At 41.4% G+C, this 24,071-nt stretch overlaps 1 protein-coding gene across 4 annotated transcripts in view; it reads left to right on the forward strand.

The window, feature by feature from the left end:
• Positions 1–24,071, forward strand: part of LOC140075287 (UTP--glucose-1-phosphate uridylyltransferase-like) — a 289,870-nt gene that overhangs the window by 67,942 nt on the left and 197,857 nt on the right. The gene's annotated exons all lie outside the window — the stretch shown is intronic.

The raw sequence follows: 24,071 nt of genomic DNA on the forward strand, positions 1-24,071 counted from the left end.
CTATAGGCAATGAGTAAAATGGAGTTTAGGTATGAGGTAAGATGTAAAGTAATATGAGGTAATATGATTACCACCATATACAGAAGCCATTGTCTGCTGTGGCAATAAGCAATTAATCACAGCTCAGCTTCTATTTTGCCACAAGTCATTAATATGAGCTCTGAGCTTTGATTGGTTACTAGAGGCATTGAGTATAATACAGGTTATGTGTGAGGTAAGATGGGTTGGGATAGAGACAGTCAGGTACAGAGAAACAAAGGGCAGATGAGACGGAGACAGATTTGGAGAGTGAATTACAGAGAGACAGACATGGAGAGGGAGTGACAGAGAGACAAACGGGGAGAGTTAGACAGACCAGGAGAGTGCAAGAGTGATGGAGAGACAGCCAGTGAGTTTTAGTGAGAGACAGACGGGAAGAGTACCTGAGAGACAGACTAGTAGAGTAACTGAGAGACAACACTGGTAGAGTAACTGAGAGGCAGATAGTAGAGTAACTGAGAGACAACACTGGTAGAGTAACTGAGAGGCAAGACTGATAGAGTAACCGAGAGACAGACTGGTAGAGTAACTGAGAGACAGACTGGTAGAGTAACTGAGAGACAGACTGGGAAAGTAACTGAGAGACAAGACTGGTAGAGTAACTGAGAGACAAGACTGGTAGAGTAACTGAGAGACAGACGGGTAGAGTAACTGAGAGACAGACGGGTAGAGTAACTGAGAGACAGACGGGTAGAGTAACTGAGAGACAGACTGGGAAAGTGAGTGAAAGAAAGACAAACTGGGAAAGTGAGTGAAAGAGAGACAGACGGGGAGAGTGAGTGAAAGAGAGACAGGCGGCGAGAGTCAGTGACAGAGAGACAGGTGGCGAGAGTGAGTAACAGAGAGACAGGCGGCGAGAGTGAGTGGTTGAGTGAGAGACAGGCGGCGAGAGTGAATGGTTGAGTGAGAGACAGGTGGCGAGAGTGAGTGAGTGAGAGACAGGCGGCGAGAGTGAGTGACTGAGTGAGAGACAGGCGGCTAGAGTGAGTGACTGAGTGAAAGACAGACTGGGAGAGTGAGTGACAGTCAGGGAGAGATAGATGCATAGATAGATATATAATATTTTTTTTGTTTTGCAATTCTGTTTTGTTATAGCAAAGAGCAGTTATTTACTTTCCCAGGAAACCCCAGGTTATACGGTTAGTTTTAGATAAAACATAACTTTTTGTTATCAAATTGTAAAAGTATTTTTAAAAATAAAAGCCAAGGTGTATTTAGAAATACAGTGTTCCACTTTGAGGAATGGTGGAGGAGAGAGCCCTGACTGGCCAATGACAGTAGAATATTTCCGTAGCCATTTTGCAGCTTAAGGCTCAGCTCCATTTTTTGTATTCTCACATGCGTCGTTTTATATGATTAAACCTTTTGAACACTGTTACTTATCAAAGCGATTATGAGATAGTTTTTTCCTCAGATGTTGTACTTCATTTTAGTGGTAAATTTTGGTTGATAAGTTTTGCATTTATTTATAATTAAAAGAAAAAATGATTAATGTTTTAATAAATTTGCCTTTTTCCGAAATTCTAAATCATTGCGATTTCCGGCAGAAAGTTCTGCCATGTAAATTAGTTGCTGTATAATATTTCCCATATGTCTGCTTTACATTTTCATAATTTTTGAAATACCTGGATAACTTATTTTTAACTCACGTGGCTTACAAATCGAATATAGTTTTTCTGTATTTTCAGTATTTACTATTTTAAATATATGATATTAAAAAAAACCTATATATCAACCCATTTTCAAATCTACACCCCTCAAACTATCAGAAACAGCTTTTAGGAAGATTGTTAACCTCTTGAGATTTTGTTAACCCCCTGTTAGTTACACGTTTATTTAGCCTTAAAATGTACATATTTCCAAAAGATAAAAGGGAAAACCCATCTTAAAATTTGTTATGCAATTTCTCCTGAGTACAGAGACCCCTCACATGTGGCCGTTACTTGTTTTATGGGTGCACAGCAAGGCGCAGAAGGGAAGGAGCACCCTGCAACTGCCAGCATTTTAGTTTATAACCTAACCCATATAACCTAACAATCATTTTTTTTTTATTCTATGGGTCTATATGTCTACGGGGACACCATACCTACCGTATATATACTCAAAAAATGTGCTGAAGAACCTCACCTCAACTATAGAAAAAATAAATTTATATACTCACCCTCCGGCGGCCCTGATGCTCAGCGCGTCTCCCCGATGTGGGCGAGGCTCCTCTTTTGTCTTCCCCCGCAGCTCCTCTTCTCTCTTCGTTCTTCTGTAACAGCCGGCATAGACGCGGCCATGTTATCTGCCGGCCAGCTCATACTATGACGTCAGCAGCGGCCGTGTCATAGTATGCGCCTGCCGGCAGAGCGCATGCCCGTGTCTCTGCTGGCTGTTACAGAAGACCGAAGAGGAGCCGCACTGAGCATCGGGGCCGCCGGAGGGTGAGTATATACGTTTTTTTTTGCTCCCTGGCTGTATACTACAGGGGGCAGGCTGGGCTGGCTGTATACTACAGGGGGGCAGGCTGGGCTGGCTGCATACTACTGGGGGCTTGCTGTATACTACAGGGGGCTGGCTTGGCAGGCTGTATACTACAGGGGGCTGGATGTATACTACAGGGGGCTGAGTGGGCTGGTTGTATACTACAGAGGGCTGGCTGTGCTGGCTGTATATTACAGGGGGCTGGCTGTGTACTACAGGGGCTGGCTGGCTGTATACTACAGGGGCTGGCTGGCTGTATACTACATGGGGCAGTCTGGCTTTATACTATAGGAGGCAGGCTGGCTATATACTACTGGGAGCTGGCTGCCTATATACTACTGGGAGCTTGCTGCCTATACTGGGAGGCTGTGACCAATTCATTTCCCATCCTCGGTTTATACTCGAGTCAATAGGTTTTTGGACTTTGGACTTTGGACTTTGCGTTATATGTTTCTTTGTGTTTATGGCGCCTATGGGCATTTTGAGTAATTTATTAATTTATTTTTTGTTGAAAACATTTTTTTTTTAACTTTTTTACTAGTTCCACCATAGGACATGAACGAACAATCATCTGATTGCTGGCTGGCTGTATACTACAGGGGGCAGGCTGGGCTGGCTGTATACTACAGGGGGCTGGCTGTATACTACAGGGGGCTGGCTGGGCTGGCTGTATACTACAGGGGGCTGGCTGGGCTGGCTGTATACTACAGGGGGCTGGCTGTATACTACAGGGAGCTGGCTGTATACTACAGGGGGGTGTCTGTATACTACAGGGGGCTGAGTGGGCTGGTTGTATACTACAGGGGGCTGGCTGTGCTGGCTGTATACTACAGGGGGCTGGCTGTATACTACAGGGGGCTGCCTGTATACTACAGGGGGCTGAGTGGGCTGGTTGTATACTACAGGGGGCTGGCTGTGCTGGCTGTATACTACAGATGGCTGGCTGTGCTGGCTGTATACTACAGATGGCTGGCTGTGCTGGCTGTATACTACAGGGGGTTGGCTGGCTGTATACTACAGGGGGAAGGCTGGCTATATACTACTGGGAGCTGGCTGGCTGGCTATATATTACTGGGTTTTTAGGTTGGTGGGAGGAGCAACATGTATTTAAAGGAAACTATCTAAATTGGAAGGAACATTATGGCGCCGTTATATAGATGATGTGGTGTGTATTTGGAGGGGCAACTACATAGACCTAGAAAATTACTTTGCAGGCCTTAACAGTAATGATATCAATATCAAATTTACTGTGGAATACAGCAAGAGAGAAATGGCATTTTTAGATCTTAATATCTATAAAGGTGAGGACAAAAAGATTGAAACAAGACAGCAACAAATAACATCTTAGATGCACGTGGTGCTCACCTACCTAGGACCATTCAGGGTATCCCAAAAGGGGAATTTTTAAGAATGTGGAGGAACTGTTCAACCTTTGAAAAGTTTAAAGAAGGAGCCAAAGATCTAAAAGAACGTCTGAGACAATGACACTACAGCAACAGATCTATAAAAGCTGCTTACAATGTAGCTTTAAGGACAGAGAGGAAAGATCTGCTAAAGGTAAAAGAAAAGAAAAAAGACGAAGAAGTCAGATTTATCACACGCTTCCATACACAATGGACAGAAATGAAATCAATTCTAGACACACATTGGAAAATTCTTCAGTCAGACCCAGATCTGAAAGGTCATATCAGCACTAGAGCAAGCTGTGGGTATAGAAAGAGCACCACTATAGGGGACCTTATCACTAGCAGTCATTTTGTACACCACCAAATACAGAAAAGAAACAAATTTCCAGGTTTCTTTCCATGTGGCACATGTACAGGATGTCAAATATTAATAAAGAAGAACAGTTTTGAGGATGGCAATGGCAATTCTTTCCAAATACAAGAACACATTACATGTGCATCAAAGGGAATAATTTATCTCTTACAATGCACATGTGGTCTCCACTATGTGGGAAAAACTAAAAGAGAACTGAAAACAGGAATAAGGGAACATCTTGGTAAGATAAAAAATTACAAAAAGGATGAAGAAAAGTGCAAGAAGAATAAAACTGTCTTCCAACCCACACCAGTAGCTAGACACATGAATTTAGTCCACCAGGGAAGAATCAGTGATATAAGAGGATATGCCAAAAGAAATTGAATATAAGAAGGGGAGACCTGGATAAAATTCTGCTCCAAACAGAGAGCGAATGGATCTTTAAAATTAACTCCCAGTGGACTTAATGAATCTTTTAACTTTGGATGCTTCTTGTAACGGTCCTTGAGAAATACTAATCTAAAACTAAAAAATAATAAATAACCAATAAATAATGACAATATTAATGGACAACCACAAATTATCAAAAAGAATAAAAAGAACAAATCCCTAGCATGAGATTATAATATAAATTAATATTTATGATAAAAATGATCATATAATTCACCAATGAGATTATTCCTACTCTTGTCAGGGAAATATCCCCATCTCTTGATGTAATGTGTGGTTCCAAATCATTGTATAGTACGAGCTGCTCGGTGAATCACTCAGACCTTCACATGTTTGAGAGAATTCCAATTTATTTAGGTTGCAGACAGTTTTTATAGGTTCTTGGGACAAAGGAACCTACTGACCATACCCACATTCCAATAGCCTCTGAAAGATGATCTGTGTACGCGGGGGATGGTGCTATTCACAGGGATCTTTGTATAGATACATGATAGGAGAACAGATTCTGTAGTCTCTGGGTCCAGCACCATTCTTCTTCAGCTGTCGCAGTCTCGTTGTAGTTTCTACACGTGGATATGTCACAGGTATTTGGGATGACCCTTCAAAAGACTCTCAGCATGGGTGCAGGTCCTCTGCTCTAGCTACTTTAGGTTCTGGAACTGAAACAGATACTTGGTTATGCACCTAAGAAAAAAATGTATCTGCAGGTTTTTGGACACCCCACCAATTCTCTATGACACCTCTGGACAACCTTAGGGAAGTATGTGTTCATCCATGGGGCAATTCTAAAAACAACCTCAGTAGACTATTTAATCCCTAGAGCTGTCATCAACTATATTACTGCCCCAATAGGGATTTTACTTTAGTCTCTAGAATAAGTGGACTAACATATTCCTCGATCCCTGGCTGTGGTCTTTACAGTTGCTTTAGTTACAGGATAGGGTTCAGATTACCCAGAAAAGAGGTCCACACACATAAGTACATGTTCGTAGCTACTTACCTTTGGTAGCTGTACTTAGCCAATCTGCAACCTCTGGAAGGGGTAAAGCGACTTCGGAGTGTATATATGAGGGTTTCACTACTCTCCCTACATTGTACTAAGCACATATAAACATACTTGTGTAAATGGACAGTAGCAAAAGTGAATCTAAGTGATACTCCATACTTATCCACCACGGAGCATATAGAGTCTTAGACTGGTGTCTCACCCTGTGGGTGCACTGAACCATCATAGGGCCCTTGGCAGACATTGCTTGTCACCTTTTTGCCATAGTCCACCCTCCATCCATGGGGTCCCAGTTTACTCCAGTCTTGCTTCCTCACCTGTGAAGCCTGTTTCTATAAAGACAGGAGTATAGATAACCCTACTGGGCCAGCGAGGGTCACAGACTGTACTGATCCAGGCCCCTTTCCCCTAGGCTTTTTAGTAACCAGTATGGTCACTTCATGTGTTATAAAACTTTATAGGTTTTACCTTCTAGGATGGACCTCTATCAGCTATTTCAAAGTCTCATAGTTGTTGATAAACTTACTATATGAGCTTAGGAATCATAAGGAATCCCAAAAGACTCACATTCTTACCCTCTGCCACTTTACACCCCTCCATCAGTGCCTTCAACTCCGCCTCCTGTACAGACAGGTAGGTCAGGAGTGGTTCTGCTTTTGTTACCTCATGTTGTGTGACCGCTGCATCTCTGATGTACAATTAACCTCATTCCTGGTTTCTAAAGCCATCTACAAAAAACTCAAAATGCAGATTAATGATATATTCAGTTTTGACATATTAAAAGGTAACTGGTTCATTTATCATTAAGTTAATAGAAAATTTTAAATACAAGCCGTCTACCTCATGTCTCCCCCTTTGAATCTAGTGAAAATAGTGGAGCTGGATTCAATGTAATACATCATAAAGAGGGCACATTATAACCAAGGTTTCTAGTCATGAAGAGGTGAAATACTATCAGGATAGTCCGAAACTACTACAGAAGCTTTTTATACGTAGGAAGCAGTAGGATACAAAACCAAGAAGGATCCAGGTTGTCATGTGACACACGATCCGCAGAGCTTCCGGACTGTTTCCTCTCCTCTGAGGTGCTTGACTTAAACTTAAATGAGAACAATAGAAAGTGAACAATATACTCCAGAAAAACACAGTATTGGGACCAATGCCGATGTATCAATGCTGTATAATAGGAGACATACAGAATACAAATTCCTTAGATCCTATTATAAAGCTATACAGTCATGCTGGGGACACATACTAGGGGCACATACTGGGACAGTGTTACTGAGCAGAAGCATCACTAGAACTAGTGACGTAGGAGGCTTCTAGGGTTCTGCCTAAAAAGCGCCTAATAATAATCTCAGTCATAGCTGCTGAATAGGACTAATAGTATGGGATCATAGGGAGGTTTTACTCCTGGTTAAAACAATAAAATTACAGATGTTGAACCGAATCAAACCCAAAATCTGCTTAGGGCCATGAGGGTTATCAGTCCTCAGTAATGAACACACATTCTCTTTGTTCTTTTCTTCTCTTAACATTCCATTACTTGTCCCCCTCCCCCCCCCCCCCCTGCATTCACTGAGACAAGGGGGGGAGGCAGCCCCCTCCTTCTCCCTGTGGTGTCTGTAGTACTACGTGTCCCAGCATAACAGGAGAACAAGAAGGAATCTAACACACCATTGTAACATCTAAGTTCACTGTATCATCCTACACAAATTGCTAAAACTTTTGACCACACCCTTCAAACTTTTAGGTGTATTATAAAGTTTTACATTACATGTCTGATGTTTTTAAACATAAATCACAGGATTTCTCAGGTCCAAGCCTACAATGAACAATGTCCACAATTGTGTGCTGTGCTTTCCTCACATCTGGTAACTGATGAAATACCACTAGCACTACACGTCATATAGGCAAAACACATATTTATATCTTTGCCATAATCTGCAGGACTGTATAAAGGAATAAACTCATAGAATATCTACAGTATCTGGCAAGGGTCAGCTCAGGGAACCCAATTGGGACTGCACAACCGTCCAGGAGCTCTCCCCACAGAAGTCCAAAATCCGTAACAAATATGTTACTACCCGGGTTTTTGGACTTTGTAGTTCTGAGAGGTGACTCTTAGATAAGCAGGCACAGTCTCCTACATTTATTCCCTGGGTACTATATCTTAGTTGTCTTCTAAAGTTACAACAATACAGCTGAGCGAAGTGTGGGTGCAAATCCAAAGATCTTTAGGCAATGCATCATTACCCATACCACTGCTCTATTAAAGTATATCAAAGTGAGAAACACCTGCCCCCTACAGGAGAAACATCTGAAGACTATGGGGCACATTTACTTACCCGGTCCAGTCGCGATCCAGCGGCGGGTTCTCTGCACTGGATTCGGGTCCGGCCGGGATTTAATAAGGCAGTTCCTCCGCCGTCCACCAGGTGGCGCTGCTGCGCTGAAAAGCATTTTAACGCGCCGGAATTCACCGAGGCCGTCTGAGTGAAGGTAAGCGGTTCCCGAGCGACACATTTTCGGTTCTTAAATGCGGCGGTTTTTCCGAATACGTCGGGTTTTCGTTCGGCCACGCCCCCCGATTTCCGTCGCGCGCATGCCGGCGCCGATGCGCCACAATCCGATCGCGTGCGCCAAAATCCCGGGGCAATTCAGGTACAATCGGCGCAAATCGGAAATATTCGGGTAACACGTCGGGAAAACGCGAATCGGGCCCTTAGTAAATGACCCCCTATGTCTTTGTTCTGTGCAGAGCTTGCACTTTTTCTAATCTAGTCTTGACCGGATATATTCCAGTGTGGGGGTTGGGTGTAGGTGCCACATTGCATGCACATGTCTCCCGCCAGTCTGTTTCTTTGTTCCATACATCAATTCATCCACCATTTTAGGGTGGAGGCAGAACCTTTCCTGAATTTTGTCTTTTGTGTGTCCAACGTTTTTGTCCGTCATCGTCATAACACTCATACAACACACAATTTCCTATGGCTGTTTCTTTATAACCTCCTCTGGTCACTTCCTCTGTAACTTTCTTCTATCCACTTGCAATTTCCATCATATCATTATCATGCAACCAGCCTTTGTTCTTTTAAGAACCTTTCCATTTACCAACATACAAACAATCATCTTTTCCAACATTCTCTGACATCCTTTTTCTCATTCAAGACCCGTAATACTGGTTTCCATCCAAATTGCCTCTCATCCTACCTAGCAAATTTTTCCCATAATTTTCTCTATATCTCTAGTGCCGGCACACACTCGCAGTCACTCTTCCAAAGGGCAGTTTTAACCACTTCTAATTCTAAAATTCTTTTTTTCTTTTTTTTTTAAACCGTTTGTCCGTCAAGAAATGACCGCAGTCCCCTTCCTTGAAGCAGCTCTGGATCCTACCACACAAAATAAATTTATAAAGTCCGACTGTCCAAACTCAGTCTACTTTGTCTCAAGCGAATTACGATCCAAAAACTGCTCTTCTAGGAGACTCTTTAGGTAGGGGCGATTCCAGGATGTTACTCTCTTAAAACCAGTACAGTACAGTATCACAATAGCGCTATCAAACACACATGTTTAAACTCACACAATAGCCATATACACTACCACACATCACATGGAGTTTTCAAATAAACAAACAAGATTCTTTGGACTGGGCAATATAGGCATGCAACTCACCGGACGTGGAACATTCCAAACAAGGAGAGACAGAGCATATTTGTAAGAAAAAGCTTCTTACCTTTTTGTGCAGCTGCATGGTCTGTCTGTCCTGAAAGGATGATCCCTAAATCCTAAACTTTTACCCCTCAAAAAAGGGGAGAAAAAGGACCAACTAAGAGAATGCATGTAAAACAAGGAATCTTTATTAGTGACATATACATTTAAAATTACAATAAAAAACATAGAGTGGTGGAATACAGAAAGGTACGGAGCGATCCAATCTGGACAGAGTGGAGTAGTATGTATTGGAATGGGAGAAAACCTGGGTAGGAGATAAGCCAAGTACATATGAAGTGGCTACTGATAGATGGTATTTGTAATATACCCTGTGGTGATTAGCATACAAAATCGTATTTGCTCTTACCAGGCAGTGTAGGTGTTTAGAATTCCGCTGTCCAGAGAGGGCCGCGTCCCCGACGTACGTTTCGGCTCACAATGAGCCTTCGTCTGGGGGTGGCGTCTACCTTGGCTATGACCGATATATAAAGAAAGAATGGACCAATGGACTTTGAGGAAAGATTGCACGTGATCGCGGGTCCGTGCATCACGTGATGCCGTGTCTTAGCGGTGCCCGCGTTCACGTGATACATTGTCACGTGACCAATTATCGCGAGAATCCGCGACATGTATTGGAGTATGGAATGTACTCACGGCACACGCAATCATGTGACACATTGTCACATGACCCAATATCGTGAGAATGCACGACGTGTATCAAGGTATGAACTGAGAGACCTGAACAATGTCTATAGGGAGCATGCGCTAAAGCGCCCCCGCGAAGAGGCTATCTAGAGGTACTGCATAGGTAGGTTAATACATGCAAATTAACACTGTGAGTGCCAAAAAAGGCGCCCCCATGAAGAAGTACTGCATACTTTGAGCATAAATTGATACATACAAATTAACACTTTGAGTGCCAATAATTATATACAAGAGTTAATATTACAATTACCACAATGAATATAAACTAAAGTGCATAGTGCATACAATGATTAGACCATATATATGTATAATAGATACCATAATTGTTCCTAAAATTGTATATACATAAATATAATAAATAGTACATACCATAATTGTTCCTAAGGTTATATATATACATGAATAGAAGTACGTATGAGGTAAATACCAATAGGTGCCATATAATAAAAGTGACATGTGCATGTAATCAAGACATGTAAATATATCATACACAAAGACTTGTTGTTAAAATAAAAAACATGTAAATACATAGTATACCAAAGGTTGATGTTGATATACACGTATGACATAACTCATATGACATGTATATATACAAGTGCAATATTCATAAACATACATGAATTATACTTAACATTTGTGTATATAGAACTAAAAAATCAATACAAACAATATACATCTAATGTGATCAACCTAGATTGGTCATCGCTAGTATGGAATACCTTAACCCCTTCCCGACATTTGACGTAATAGTACTGCATCGCGGGAGGTGCGTTCCCGCAAAATGCAGTACTATTACGTCAAGCTTCTGGCCCCGGCTCCTGAACGGAGCCGGGGCCAGAAGCTGCGGGTGTCGGCTATATGTTATAGCTGACACCCGCCTCTAATACCCGCGATCGGAGATTTCTCCGATCGCGGGTGTTAACCCCTAACACGCCGCGGTCGCGCTGACCGCGGCGTGTCAGAGGCATTTAAAGTTATTTACCGTATATACCGGCGTATAAGACGACTTTTGAAGACAGAAAAATCTTCTGTCTTCTCTGGGGTCGTCTTATACGCCGGTAATCGTCTTATACGCCGTTAATGACGGCGTATAAGACGATCGCGGTCGGATCGCGCTGCATGGAGAGGGCTCACGGGCTGAGCCCTCTCCATAGCCGGTAAGTCTTTGCTGCATATTGCAGCAAAGGCTTACCGGTAACACCCGCGATCGGTGCTAGCACCGATCGCGGGTGTTTGCACAGCGATGGCTGCCGGCAGCCTCAAAAAGCTGCCGGCAGCCTCAAAATGACATCGGGGGGAAAATACTCACCCTCCGTTGGCCCCGATGTCCGCGCTGTGCTGTCTTCAGTCTTCCGCGCCGTCTTCTTTCTTCTGCTGGGCGCCGCCATGTCTTTCCCCGGGTCGGCGCCTAGTATGACGTCAGCAGCGGCGCGTCATACTAGGCGCCTGCCGGGGAAGATCAATGATTTTTTTAATGCTGGGCTGTATACTACTGGGGGCTGTGCTGTATACTACTGGGGGCTGTGCTGTGTACTACTGGGGGCAGTGCTGTATACTACTGGGGGCAGTGCTGTATACTACTGGGGGCAGTGCTGTATACTACTGGGGGCAGTGCTGTATACTACTGGGGGCTGTGCTGTATACTACTGGGGGCTGTGCTGTATACTACTGGGGGCTAGGCTGTATACTACTGGGGGCAGTGCTGTATACTACTGGGGGCAGTGCTGTATACTACTGGGGGCAGTGCTGTATACTACTGGGGACAGTGCTGTATACTACTGGGGCTGTGCTGTATACTACTGTATGCGTTGGAAAAGGGGTAGTCTTATACGGCGAATATATCTTAAACTCTATATTTTAAACAGGAAAGTAGGGGGGTCGTCTTATACACCAGGTCGTCTTATACGCCGGCATATACGGTAAATGCCAATCGGACCCCCCCCGCGGCGCTTACCGGGGGGGGGTCCGCTCCTCCGATCGCAGCCCCGGGACTGCCGGTGCCCGGGGCTGCGCGATCCTCGTCTCGGTGCCGGGTCCCTGCCTCCTGGCAGGACCCGGCTGTAAGACACTGGGCATGCGCAGCATGCTCAGTGTCTTACATTACACAGTGCAATACATCTGTATTGCACTGTGTAACCTGTAAAAAAGCTTGAACAAGTGATCAGAAGATCACTTGTTCAAGCTTAGATGTCATTAACTGTAAAAAAAGGAAAAATAAATAAATAAAGGTTTTTTACAGTAAAAATAAATAATAAAAGAAAGTGAAAGTCCCCCCAAACACCACATTTCCCTTTACACAAGTAATAAAGTATAAAAAACACTAAATCACAAAAAAACCCCACTTATTTGGTATCGCCGCGTCCGTAACAATCTGTACAATAAATCCTAATCATAATTGGACCCGCGCGGTGAACGTGGTAAAAAAAACAAAAACTTGCCAAAAATTAAAACTTTTTATCAAATTGCTTTACAAAAAATGTTCTAAAAAGTGATCCGAAAAAGTTACAAGCACCAAAATGATACCAATAAAAAGAGCAACTTGTCACGCAAAAAATAAGCTTACAACCAGCTCCGTAAACCAAAAAATACTATAATTATGCCACTATAAAAATGGCAATACTAAAACAAATGCAATTTTTTCTATTCTAGTTTTCCTTCAATAAAATTGGAAAAATGTAAATAAAACTATATAAATGAGGTATCACCGTAATCGTAGTGATCAGTAGAATAAAGATAATATATTATTGTTATGCTACAGTGAACAACCCCCCCAAAAAATGCTAAAAATCCAAAACAAGAATTGATGATTTTATTTTCCTCCACACGTAAAAAGTTAATAAAATTTCTTCAATAAGCTAAAAACCCACTAAAATTAAGGTTTTTTTTACAGTGCATCTCGTCTCGCAAAAAATAAGCCCTTATTTGTCTAAATTGCTTAAAAAATAAATAAAGATTGTATAGCCTATTCCCAACGAGCGTTGTTATAGAACGGTGCGGCGGGTAGTGACTTTCCAACACCGGTCAGGGTAAGACGGCGGCTGTTCACTGATCGGGGTAAGACGGCGGCTGTTCCTGACAGCCATCCATCCTGCCCCATGGACCAGAAGGGTTACGTCCCCCCCACACACCCCCAGTTTATTATCGCTGCTACTGGCTCATCAATTCAGACGAGCCGATAGCAGCGAATTTACTTATGACGTCAGTAACACCGGTCACCATGTCTATAGACACGGTGATCGGGGCAGGGTGGCGGCTGTTCCTGACAGCCACCAATTTTGCCTTGCGGTCCAGAGGGGTTTTGTTGCCCCCCTCTGTCCATGTTAGCCGCTATTTGCTGGTCGATATGGTCCAGCCAAAAGCAGCAATATTCTTCACAATGGGCATCGCTAGGGTGAATAAGAGCAACACTTGGCGATAATTTCCCTACGAAAAACCAAGATATGGTACAAAAGCGCTGGCCATGCACATTGTACAGATTACGCTGTACAACTCTTACAAGCTGTTCCAATGTGCAGGTCCTGCCGTATCATTTCTCTGTTTTCAAGAGGAAGATATTAGGAAACTAATATTGGGACAAGAAGGACGGGGCCCCAGTACCTCTGGTTTAGATGTTCCTGTGTTTTGCCAGGACAGCATTTTCCCGGTGAATTCTGCTGCTTCTAATGGTAGGACTCAATAAAGAGTCTGTTCCAAAAGAGAAGTTAGGATGGACACTACATACTAAGGATGGACACTACATACTACTAAGAGACCTGCGACAACTCCAGAGTGACAAAAGTTTAGTTGGTCCCCTGGTATATTCTACCTCCTTATACACTAGACATTCACAATTCACGCCCAACCTATTGTGAATTAATTTCGGTAAAATGAATAATTGTAACAACTGTTATGTCCCGTTGCTCCCTATACCCCTCGATTATTTCATAAGGGGCTCCACATAACGGGCACTGAACTTTCCAGAAATAATTGCAATTTCCATCTTGGACTCCATTGCACATCATATTTGGAAACCACCTATATGTTCAAAATGCTCATTTCACCACGTGTATTACACTACACCACATATTACACCTCGCTATATTCCCCAAGGGGTGTACATTCAACAATTAGGGTCACTTTTCGGGTTTTCCTCTGTTTTGGTACCACTACGTCTCTCCAAATGTATCCTGACAAATGTGAAGGATTTCTTACAAATTTGGCCTCTAAAAGACAAACACCCCTCTTTTCCTCTACTGTGCGCCCATAAAGCATTTTATATGCACATGTGGGGTACTTCTACACTTGGGAGAAATAGTTTTACACCTTTTTTGGGGTTATTTAACATATTATCCCTTGTGGCTTACATAAATTAGGGGTAAAGTGACATTTATAGGAAAATTTTCACCTTTTTAATGATTCGGGCCTAATTGGATCATTCACCTGTAGGGGCAAATACATATATTGCACATTGCAAAATTCTCTAAGGGGTGTGCATTCAAAGATTAGGGTCACTTTTCGGATTCTTATCTGTTTTATACCACTAGGGTTCTCCAAATGCATGTCAAACATTTCTGTCAAATTTGGCTTCTAAAAGGCAAACATTCCCCTTTCCTTTTACTGTGCGCCCATACAACATTTTATATACACATGTGGGGTACTTCTACACTCGAGAGAAATAGGTTCACACATTTTGAGGGGTTATTACATTTTTTTATCCCTTGTGGCTATATAAAATTAGGAGTAAAATGACCTTTATAAGAAAATGTTCACCTTTTATCTATTTAAGTCCTAATTAAATCAAACACCTTTATGGACAAATACACATATTACACCTTGCTAAATTCTCTAAGGGGTGTGCTTTCCAAAATGGTGATACTTGTTGGGGTTCCCCTCTGTTTTGGTACCACTACGGCTCTCTAAATGCATCCTGACATATGTAAAGGATGTCTGTCAAATTTGGCTTCTAAAAGGCCAACGCCCCTCTTTCCCTTCTGAGCTTCACTGCGTACCCATACAACATTTTATTTGCATGTGTGGGGCAATTTTATACTGGGGAGAAATGCTAGTACACATTTTTTGGGGTTGTTTCATCTTTAATGCCTTATGGGATACAAAAATTAGCCGTAAAAGTGACTTTTTTGGGAAAATGTTCACCTTTTTCCTTTTAGGGACCTAATTGAAGCAAACACCTGTAGGGGTAAATACACATATTACACCTTTCTGAATTCTCCAAAGGGTGAACTTTCCAAAATGGTGACACTTGTTGGGGTTCCCCTCTGTTTTGGTACCACTAGGGCTCTCCAAATGCATCCTGACACATGTAAAGGATGATTGTCAAATCTGGCTTCTAAAAGGCCAAAGCCCCTCTTTCCCTTCTGAGCCCTACTTTGCACCCATACAACACTTTATATGCAAAAGTGGTGCAGTTCTGTGCTTAGGAGAAATAGTTTTACACATTTATGGGGTTGTTTCATCTTTTATCCCTTGTGGCTTACAAAAATTTGGGGTAAAAGTGACTTTTTTGAGAAAATTTTCACCTTTTTTCCCTTTTGGGGCCTAATTGAATCAAACACCTGTTGGGGAAAATACACAAATTACACGTTGCTAAACTCTCCAAGGGGTGTACTTTCCAAAATGGTGTCTCATGTTGGGGCTTTCCTCTGTTTTGGTACCACTATGGCTCTCCAAATGCATCCTGACACATGTAAACTTTTTCAGCCATATTTACCCTGCAAAAACGAAACAACGCTCTTTCCATTCCAAGTGCCCCCCTGTGCCCGTACAGCAGGGTACAGTGACAAAATGGGTATTGGCATGCTCAGGAGGAATTGCCCTCAACATTGTAAAATGCATTTTCCTTTTTAACCCATTGTGAAGGTGCAAATTTTAGTGTTCAATGAATCTATAGTAAGATAAAATTACATTTCTCTAATTTCACTTTCATTTATCTTTCACCCTCATGAAACGCTCAAAGGGTTAACAAAATTCCCAAAGGTTGTTTTGAATATTTTGAGGGGTGTAGTTTCTAAAATGGTGTCATTTGTGGGGGGTTTCTGTCATGTGGGCCTTATAAAGTCACTTCTAACTAAATTGACCCTCCAAAAGTAGGTTTTGATGATTTTCGTGAAAATCTGAAAAATTGCACCTAAAGTTATAAGCCTCCTAACATCCAAAATAAAGGAAAAGATGTTTGAAAAATGATGCCAAGTTAAAGCAGACATATGGAAAATGTTAGTTATCAAGTTATTTTAGTGATATGACCAACTTTCCAAAAAGTAGAAAATTTTGAATTTGGAAAACATTGTTTTTTTCAAAATTTTTGCCAAATTTCCATTTATTTCATAAATAAATACTAAATATATTTATTAAATTTCTCAACCAGCATGAAGTACAATGTGTCACGAAAAAACAATCTCAAAATCAACTGGATATGTTAAAGCGTTCCAAAGTTATTACCACTTAAATAGACACATGTCAGATTTTAAAAAATGGTCCGTGTCAGGAAGGTGAAAAGTGGCTTCAGCGTTAAGGGGTTAAAGTAATATAACAATTGATGCCTATATTGCATATAATAGGGTGTGCAGACAAAAAATTATTATATGTTTTATATGGGGGGAAGAGTGAAGGAGGAGGGTGAGGGGTGAAGTGTGGGAAGTGAGAAGGTGAGGGAGTGGTGGAGGGAGGAAAAGTGGTTATGATCGCATGTGGTTGAACTTAGTATAATGCGCATTGCTATGCATAAAAGTATACATGAAAAGATAATTAGTACCCGGTGCGTAAAGATGCACCGATTAAGTATGGCATACAGTATACACTGACCATATACACACATACATGCAGGATAAAAACACCATATACACACATGCTGCATATACATACAGAATATACACACATACAGCAAATACAGACACATTCAGTATATACAGCATACATACTTACCACATACAAAAACATACATCATATATAGATATAGATATATATGCACATATATTTAAATGTGCACATATATATGCGAATATAAATATATGCATGTAAAAATACAGTATTTGCTTCAATGCATTTATACAAAGTATGTACATGTATACATAGTAGATGCATATATTTATATATATATACACAGAATATGCATATATAAACAGTATACACAGTATATATACAATATATACAATATATACACAGTACATACATCTATACACATATACACAGTATATGCACATTTACACAGTATATATACAATATATGCACATATGCACAGTACATATACAATATATGCACATATACACAGTACATATACAATATATGCACATATACACAGTACATACACAATATATGCACATATACAGTATATGCAAATATACACAGTATATATACAGTATATGCACATATACACAGTATATATACAATATATGCACATATACACAGTATATATACAATATATGCACATATGCACAGTATATATACAATATATACACATATACACAGTATATATACAATATATACACATATACACAGTATATATACAATATATACACATATACACAGTATATATACAATATATACACATATACACAGTATATATACAATAGGAAAAAAGGAACAGATTGGAACGGCACCATGCAAAGGGTCGGGTGCAGGGCTTCAGAGCGGGTCTGACATGACTCGCTAAATGCAATCAGGGAAGTAGGTTGAAGCAGCACTCCAATAAGTAGTGAAAAAAGAAAACAATTTATTCCACCATTGATGCGACGTTTCGCCTTATCATTAAAGGCATTCTCATGCATAGTGTTAGTCAGAAATCAGCTGACTTAAATAGGCGGCGTTAGTTAGCGCCGGAACACGTGACATATCATACAAAGTATCACAAAACATATTTACACAATGTAAAAAGATATGTTCAAGATACAGCATGTGTACAGTGACAACTAAAGTGCATATTATCAGTAAAGTGCATAATTATTACAAAAAGGTCCTTTGGTTGCCAAGGACGCTATCGGCATGTGTAAAGAATAAAAACATACTGTAAGTGCATCATCAATCGTGCAGAGCCCAATGTCCATATAAAAGCAAGAAAGGGTTCCATATCGAGGCATCCAAATTTTTAGAATATGTGCGCTCACGGACCTAGCGTCGGTATGAGGCTGTTAATCAGCCCGAGTCTTGTGTGCAGAGTCCGGGAAATGAGCATGCGTACAAGGGTTGTGAATCCACGTAGTAGCCATCTTCATTGTGGGAATTTTGCCCAACTCCTTTGCAGCTGAAAACTCACGGCCGGACTCAGACAGACCAAGCGGGACTGTAAGGGGTGATGTGCGGGGAAGTAGGAGGCAGGACCAAGGACATTCAGGGCCATGGGCAGGAGGACACTCATTGTGCCACAAAGGCTAGAGTGAACCAGCCCGTCTTATGTGTCCCATCCGGGATCGTGGTCCCGTCCGAGGTATCCATGGTTTCCAAAGTAGCCCGATCACCTGTATGTCACCGCATCCAGGAGAGTCATATAAGTCCACGTCGTGGTTCAATTGCTGCTGTGGAGTAAAGAAGAAAGACGGTAAGTGTGGATAATTTAACCCAAAGTAAAGAGCAATCAATGGAGCCTCACATGGTATACAAATAAATCAACATAAAGTTTACAAGCACATAAAAATATGATATGTTATTGACACGGGATCAGAAGGAGACAGAAAAGCGGTCCAATAGGAGACAGACAAAATCAAGTATTTGATAATCAAAGAAATACATTAAGGGGAAAATCCCTATTTAGACCCTTCGGGTTCAGGGAGTTAAGTTTGTGTATCCACTGTACTTCCCTACGTTTAAGTAGTAGCTCCCTGTTACCACCCAGGGGTAATGGAGGTATTCTGTCAATAATGGAGAATCGGAGATCATCAAGTTTATGGCCAGCTTCATGAAAGTGAAAGGGGACTGGAAGATCGAGTTTCTTGGTGCGAATACTAGATTTATGATTGTTGAGACGCAATCTGCATTCGGTGGTAGTTTCTCCCACGTACAGCAGATTGCACGGACACTGTAAAACATAAACGACAAAATCGCTCCTGCAAGTAACAGTGGATTTGATTTTGTAGGATGTCTTGGAGGTGGGGTGAACGAACACCTCACCCTTAAGCATCAAGGCACAATTTTCACAGGACATACATGGGAAACAACCTGTGCGGGAGGATTTATTCCTCCCGGTAGATGACACATCAGTCTTCACAAGTTTGTCCTTTAAGTTCCTACACCTTCTATATGAAAATAGCGGGGGAGCCTGAAACTCAGGTATTTGTATGTAAAATGTACTTAGGATACACCAGTTCTTGCGGATGATGGAAGCAATATTCTGGCTGTGGACAGTGTAGGTCGATACCATGGGGATACGTCTTTCTTCCTTACTAGTCTTAGTCTTGGAAAGTAACTGAGCACGGTCTGTGGCTAACACTCTATCTAGTTGTTTATTTACTAGTGACTTAGGATAGCCTCTATTAATGAATTTGTTTCCCATAGAGTGTAACCCTGTCAGTTGTAAGTCTTCATTTTCAACAATTCGTTTAACCCTCAGAAGCTGGCTGTAGGGTAGGGAGCGAATCATATTTTTGGGATGGTGACTGTCAAATCTCAAAAGTGTGTTACAGTCAGTTTCTTTTACATACAAGTCAGTGCAGAGTTGATTGTCAGCTATAGACACTTTAGTGTCCAGAAACTGTAGATACGTGTCCCCAACCACCATCGTAAATTTGATGTCGGGGTCTACGCTATTGAGGTAGTCCAAAAAGGAGTTCAATGAAGGGAGATCCCCCGTCCAAATGGTGAAGACGTCGTCTATGTATCTCCACCACTCCAGCGCTAGGCTGAAGTGGTGGGACCCATAGACGCACGTCTCCTCCAAGTCTGCCATTACAATGTTTGCGTAGGCTGGGGCCACATTGGACCCCATGGCCGTACCGCGTAACTGCACATAAAATGCATTATCAAACATGAAATAGTTGCAAGTAAGTATCATTTCCAATAAGTGTAACACAAAATCCTTGCTCTCGTTCGAAAGACTGGTACGAGACAGAGCTCTATTGACACTCATAAGACCTCGTTCGTGATTAATAGATGTGTACAAACTAGTTACATCAAAAGATGCTAGAATCGCACCTGGAGGAACCGTGACGGTGGAGATTTTATTTAAGAAATCAGTCGTGTCTTTAATGTAGGATTTAGCATTAATGGCATGCTCCCTAAGGATTTTGTCTAAGAAGATAGCCGCTGGACTGAACAGAGAATCTCGTCCAGAAACAATCGGCCTGCCTGGTGGAGCTGATAAACATTTGTGTATCTTGGGCAGACAATATAGGAGGGGGGTCCTCGGAAATCTAGGTAGTAAAATCATGTAATTCTTTGTCTACAATGTCCATGGCATAAGCATTATCCACCACAATCCTCAATTTCTTAGTAAAAATGCGTATAGGATCTGAATCGACCTTTCTGTACACTGACTGGTCCCCTAGTTGTCTATAAACCTCATTCATATATTGAAGGCGATCCATGACGACGATCCCACCCCCCTTATCAGCGGGCTTGATTATGAGATCGCCGTCATGGACCAAACCCTCAAGGGCCTGTTTTTCAAGGGAAGAAAGGTTACCTTTGACTCTGGGGAAATGAGATTTCTCTCTGTACATACCAATATCTCGAAGAACAGATGTTATAAAATACTCCACTGCAGGAGAGCCCGAGGGTGGACAGAAATTACTTTTAGTATAAAGACCGCAACCCTTTAAAGAGAAATCATAGGTTATGTTACTGGCCATTGGTTCAATTGTGAGTACGGAAGGTCTATCAGAGAACCAGGTCTTCAGTTTAATTGTCCTGAAAAAACTATTAAGTTCAATGTCCAGAGTAAGCCAATCCATCGGTAAAATTGGGCAAAAAGACAATCCTTTACTAAGTACTTGCAACTCTACATCAGATAGTGAACGGGAAGATATATTTACCACAGGATGTTGTGTCATTTTCTCCTGGTTGTTTGTGGAGGTGGCCTCAGAGTCTTGCCACCTCGCGTTTTTTGACCATCGACAGTATTTGCGTCCCCCACGTCTCCTCTTGTGTCCGGTATGGCTTCTACGTCCGAGCTGGTTTCCCCTAAAAAATCACAGGTTGTTGATGTTGAGGAAGAGGCAGCTGGTGTTGTTTTAAAATCGCTGCGTTTTCTTTGGGTGTCCCGTTTATTTTTCCTTAGTGGTAGTGTCTCATCAGGTTTCCATGTATAAATCCGGCCTGTAGCATAATCCTCCTTGTCCCTAGTCCACTTGTGTCTTTTGGCCTCCTCCTGTTCTTTTTGGAATTTCGATAGTATTGTTTTAGTTTTTAAACTCCGAGTCTTCCAGAAGACCACGAAGCTCTGTCTCCAATTCACCTTGTTTCAGCTGGTTAGAAATTAGATCTTGTTGGATAAATTCTATATTAAGTAGGATAATGTCAAGGGCATATTTATTGGACAAGCCTTCAAATCTTGTACAGAAGTCAGTGTTAGAAGGAAATAAATTTGGTCTCAACTGTGATCTGAGACCCCTCGGTATAATCTTGTGTTTATAATACTGGCATAACAAAGATAAGTGCAGTTGAAAGTTAATTAGCCTCCTTGACACATATTCATACTTGCGTTTTAAATCCGCCTTAGCTGGTATATCAAGAAATGTCCCATCTCCCAGAGGACCACCTAAAATTCTGTCGACGTCTTCATCCGTGAAAGCAAATAAATTCGGTGGTGTGTTGTTAGAGTCCATATTAAACCAAAAAACACGTGCAGCGTTCCTAGTCAAACACTCAGGAAAAAACGAACAGATTGGAACGGCACCATGCAGATTTGGATGCCTCGATATGGAACCCTTTCTTGCTTTTATATGGACATTGGGCTCTGCACGATTGATGATGCACTTACAGTATGTTTTTATTCTTTACACATGCCGATAGCGTCCTTGGCAACCAAAGGACCTTTTTGTAATAATTATGCACTTTACTGATAATATGCACTTTAGTTGTCACTGTACACATGCTGTATCTTGAACATATCTTTTTACATTGTGTAAATATGCTTTGTGATACTTTGTATGATATGTCACGTGTTCCGGCGCTAACTAACGCCGCCTATTTAAGTCAGCTGATTTCTGACTAACACTATGCTTGAAAATGCCTTTAATGATAAGGCGAAACGTCGCATCAATGGTGGAATAAATTGTTTTCTTTTTTCACTACTTATTGGAGTGCTGCTTCAACCTACTTCCCTGTATATATACAATATATACACAGTATATATACAATATATACACATATACACAGTGCATACATCTATACACAGTGCATACATATATGCACATATACACAGTATATGCACATATACACATATACACAGTATATGCATATAAATACAAATATACATACAGATAAATACATCTGTATATACTTACCTTTTAGGAAGTTTGGGGGCTGTATGGGTGTTCAGGCAGGTGTTCAGGTGGGTGTCCAGATGCATTCAGACGGCGGGGGGAGGCAGCGGGGGGGAGGGAGCGAGCGGAGAAACAAGAAAACAAGGTACACAAACGTAGACTGATACATTGGAATTAAAGTTGCTGTGTGACAAGGTAAGGGGATGTATTGGGGAGTTCACACAATGAATTTTGAGTGTATTGGGTAAATCTTACATTACTACAAAAACAAGGTGCTTAGTACTAAAGTGCATAATGGAATGTAGCTATAATCCCAACACAATGTTGCAGTTTGTTATGTTGTAAACATTCATAGAACACTCCCTACTATAAAAAGATGTAGCAAAGATACATTTGGTGTTTCAAAGCACTTAGTGTTCACAATACAAAGATATAATGCACATACCCATTATCCACCTATCGTCTGACACAAAATTCCCAGACGCACGTTTCGGCGCTAGCCTTCATCTGGGGGTGGTGTCTAATTGAATACACTGGGGTTTTACGCAAGCAGCTGCCAATGGCGAAAAAACGACCACACACCTGTCATAACATTCCGAACGACATTACCGAGTGCACGCCGTCCGGGAGGGACACGCCCCCCCCGCCTGCATCCCGCCCCATGCAAATGACCCATCACGTGACGGTGACGTCACGGTGGGACACGTCATGGCTGGCTGCGGATCAGGTGATCAGGGGGTGCCCTGCACCAAGCGTGTGCGCATCCCATTAGAGTATGACAGGTGGAAGGTCACTGCTTGCAGCTTAATGGGTCATGAACATGGGCATACGTACTGGAAAGAAGAATGATTAATGTATTTGTGCCACCATGCTTGCACTTGGAGAAAAAAGGAAATGATAAAAGATGAATTGCAAAATATGTTATGCATCAACAAGATCTTCTAATGTATACTGTGCGCAATTCCAAAAAGAGCCGTAATATGCCATATTAGTTCTAACTAAAAAGTTATGCTTGATTAGTTATACAGAAAAAAATATGTTACAAAAAATATATCAACCAACAAAATACCTAAATGAGAGAGAAAAAAGAAGAAATACCCTATACCTAATATTCATCCGTTGTGTGTAGTGAATGGCCTATAAATAATTAAAGCTCTTATCTGTGACTGGCGTGTCACAACAGTATATGCATCAGTTGTAAAATAAAAACAAAACATGAAAAAGTGTACCAATACAGGGTATAAACAACACCAAATGTGTTAAAAGTGCATGATAGTGCTAATTAAAGTGATAATTGTGCAAACATAGTATATGTTGTCATGATCACTTAAAATGGGATTTTTACATATTACTCTTATACAAGAATTTTTTCACAAAGTATTTGATAGTGCCAAAATGCTAATAGCTCATATAGTGCTGTATGATGGGCAACTTCAGGTTCTCTTGCCTATGGAGTTTCATTTCTTGATCCATCGCTCATTTTGATTTCTTTGATAAATATTCATTTAATGTTCAGGTTGGCA

Source organism: Engystomops pustulosus, chromosome 8 (assembly GCF_040894005.1).
Source record: "Engystomops pustulosus chromosome 8, aEngPut4.maternal, whole genome shotgun sequence".
NCBI lineage: Eukaryota > Metazoa > Chordata > Amphibia > Anura > Leptodactylidae > Engystomops > Engystomops pustulosus.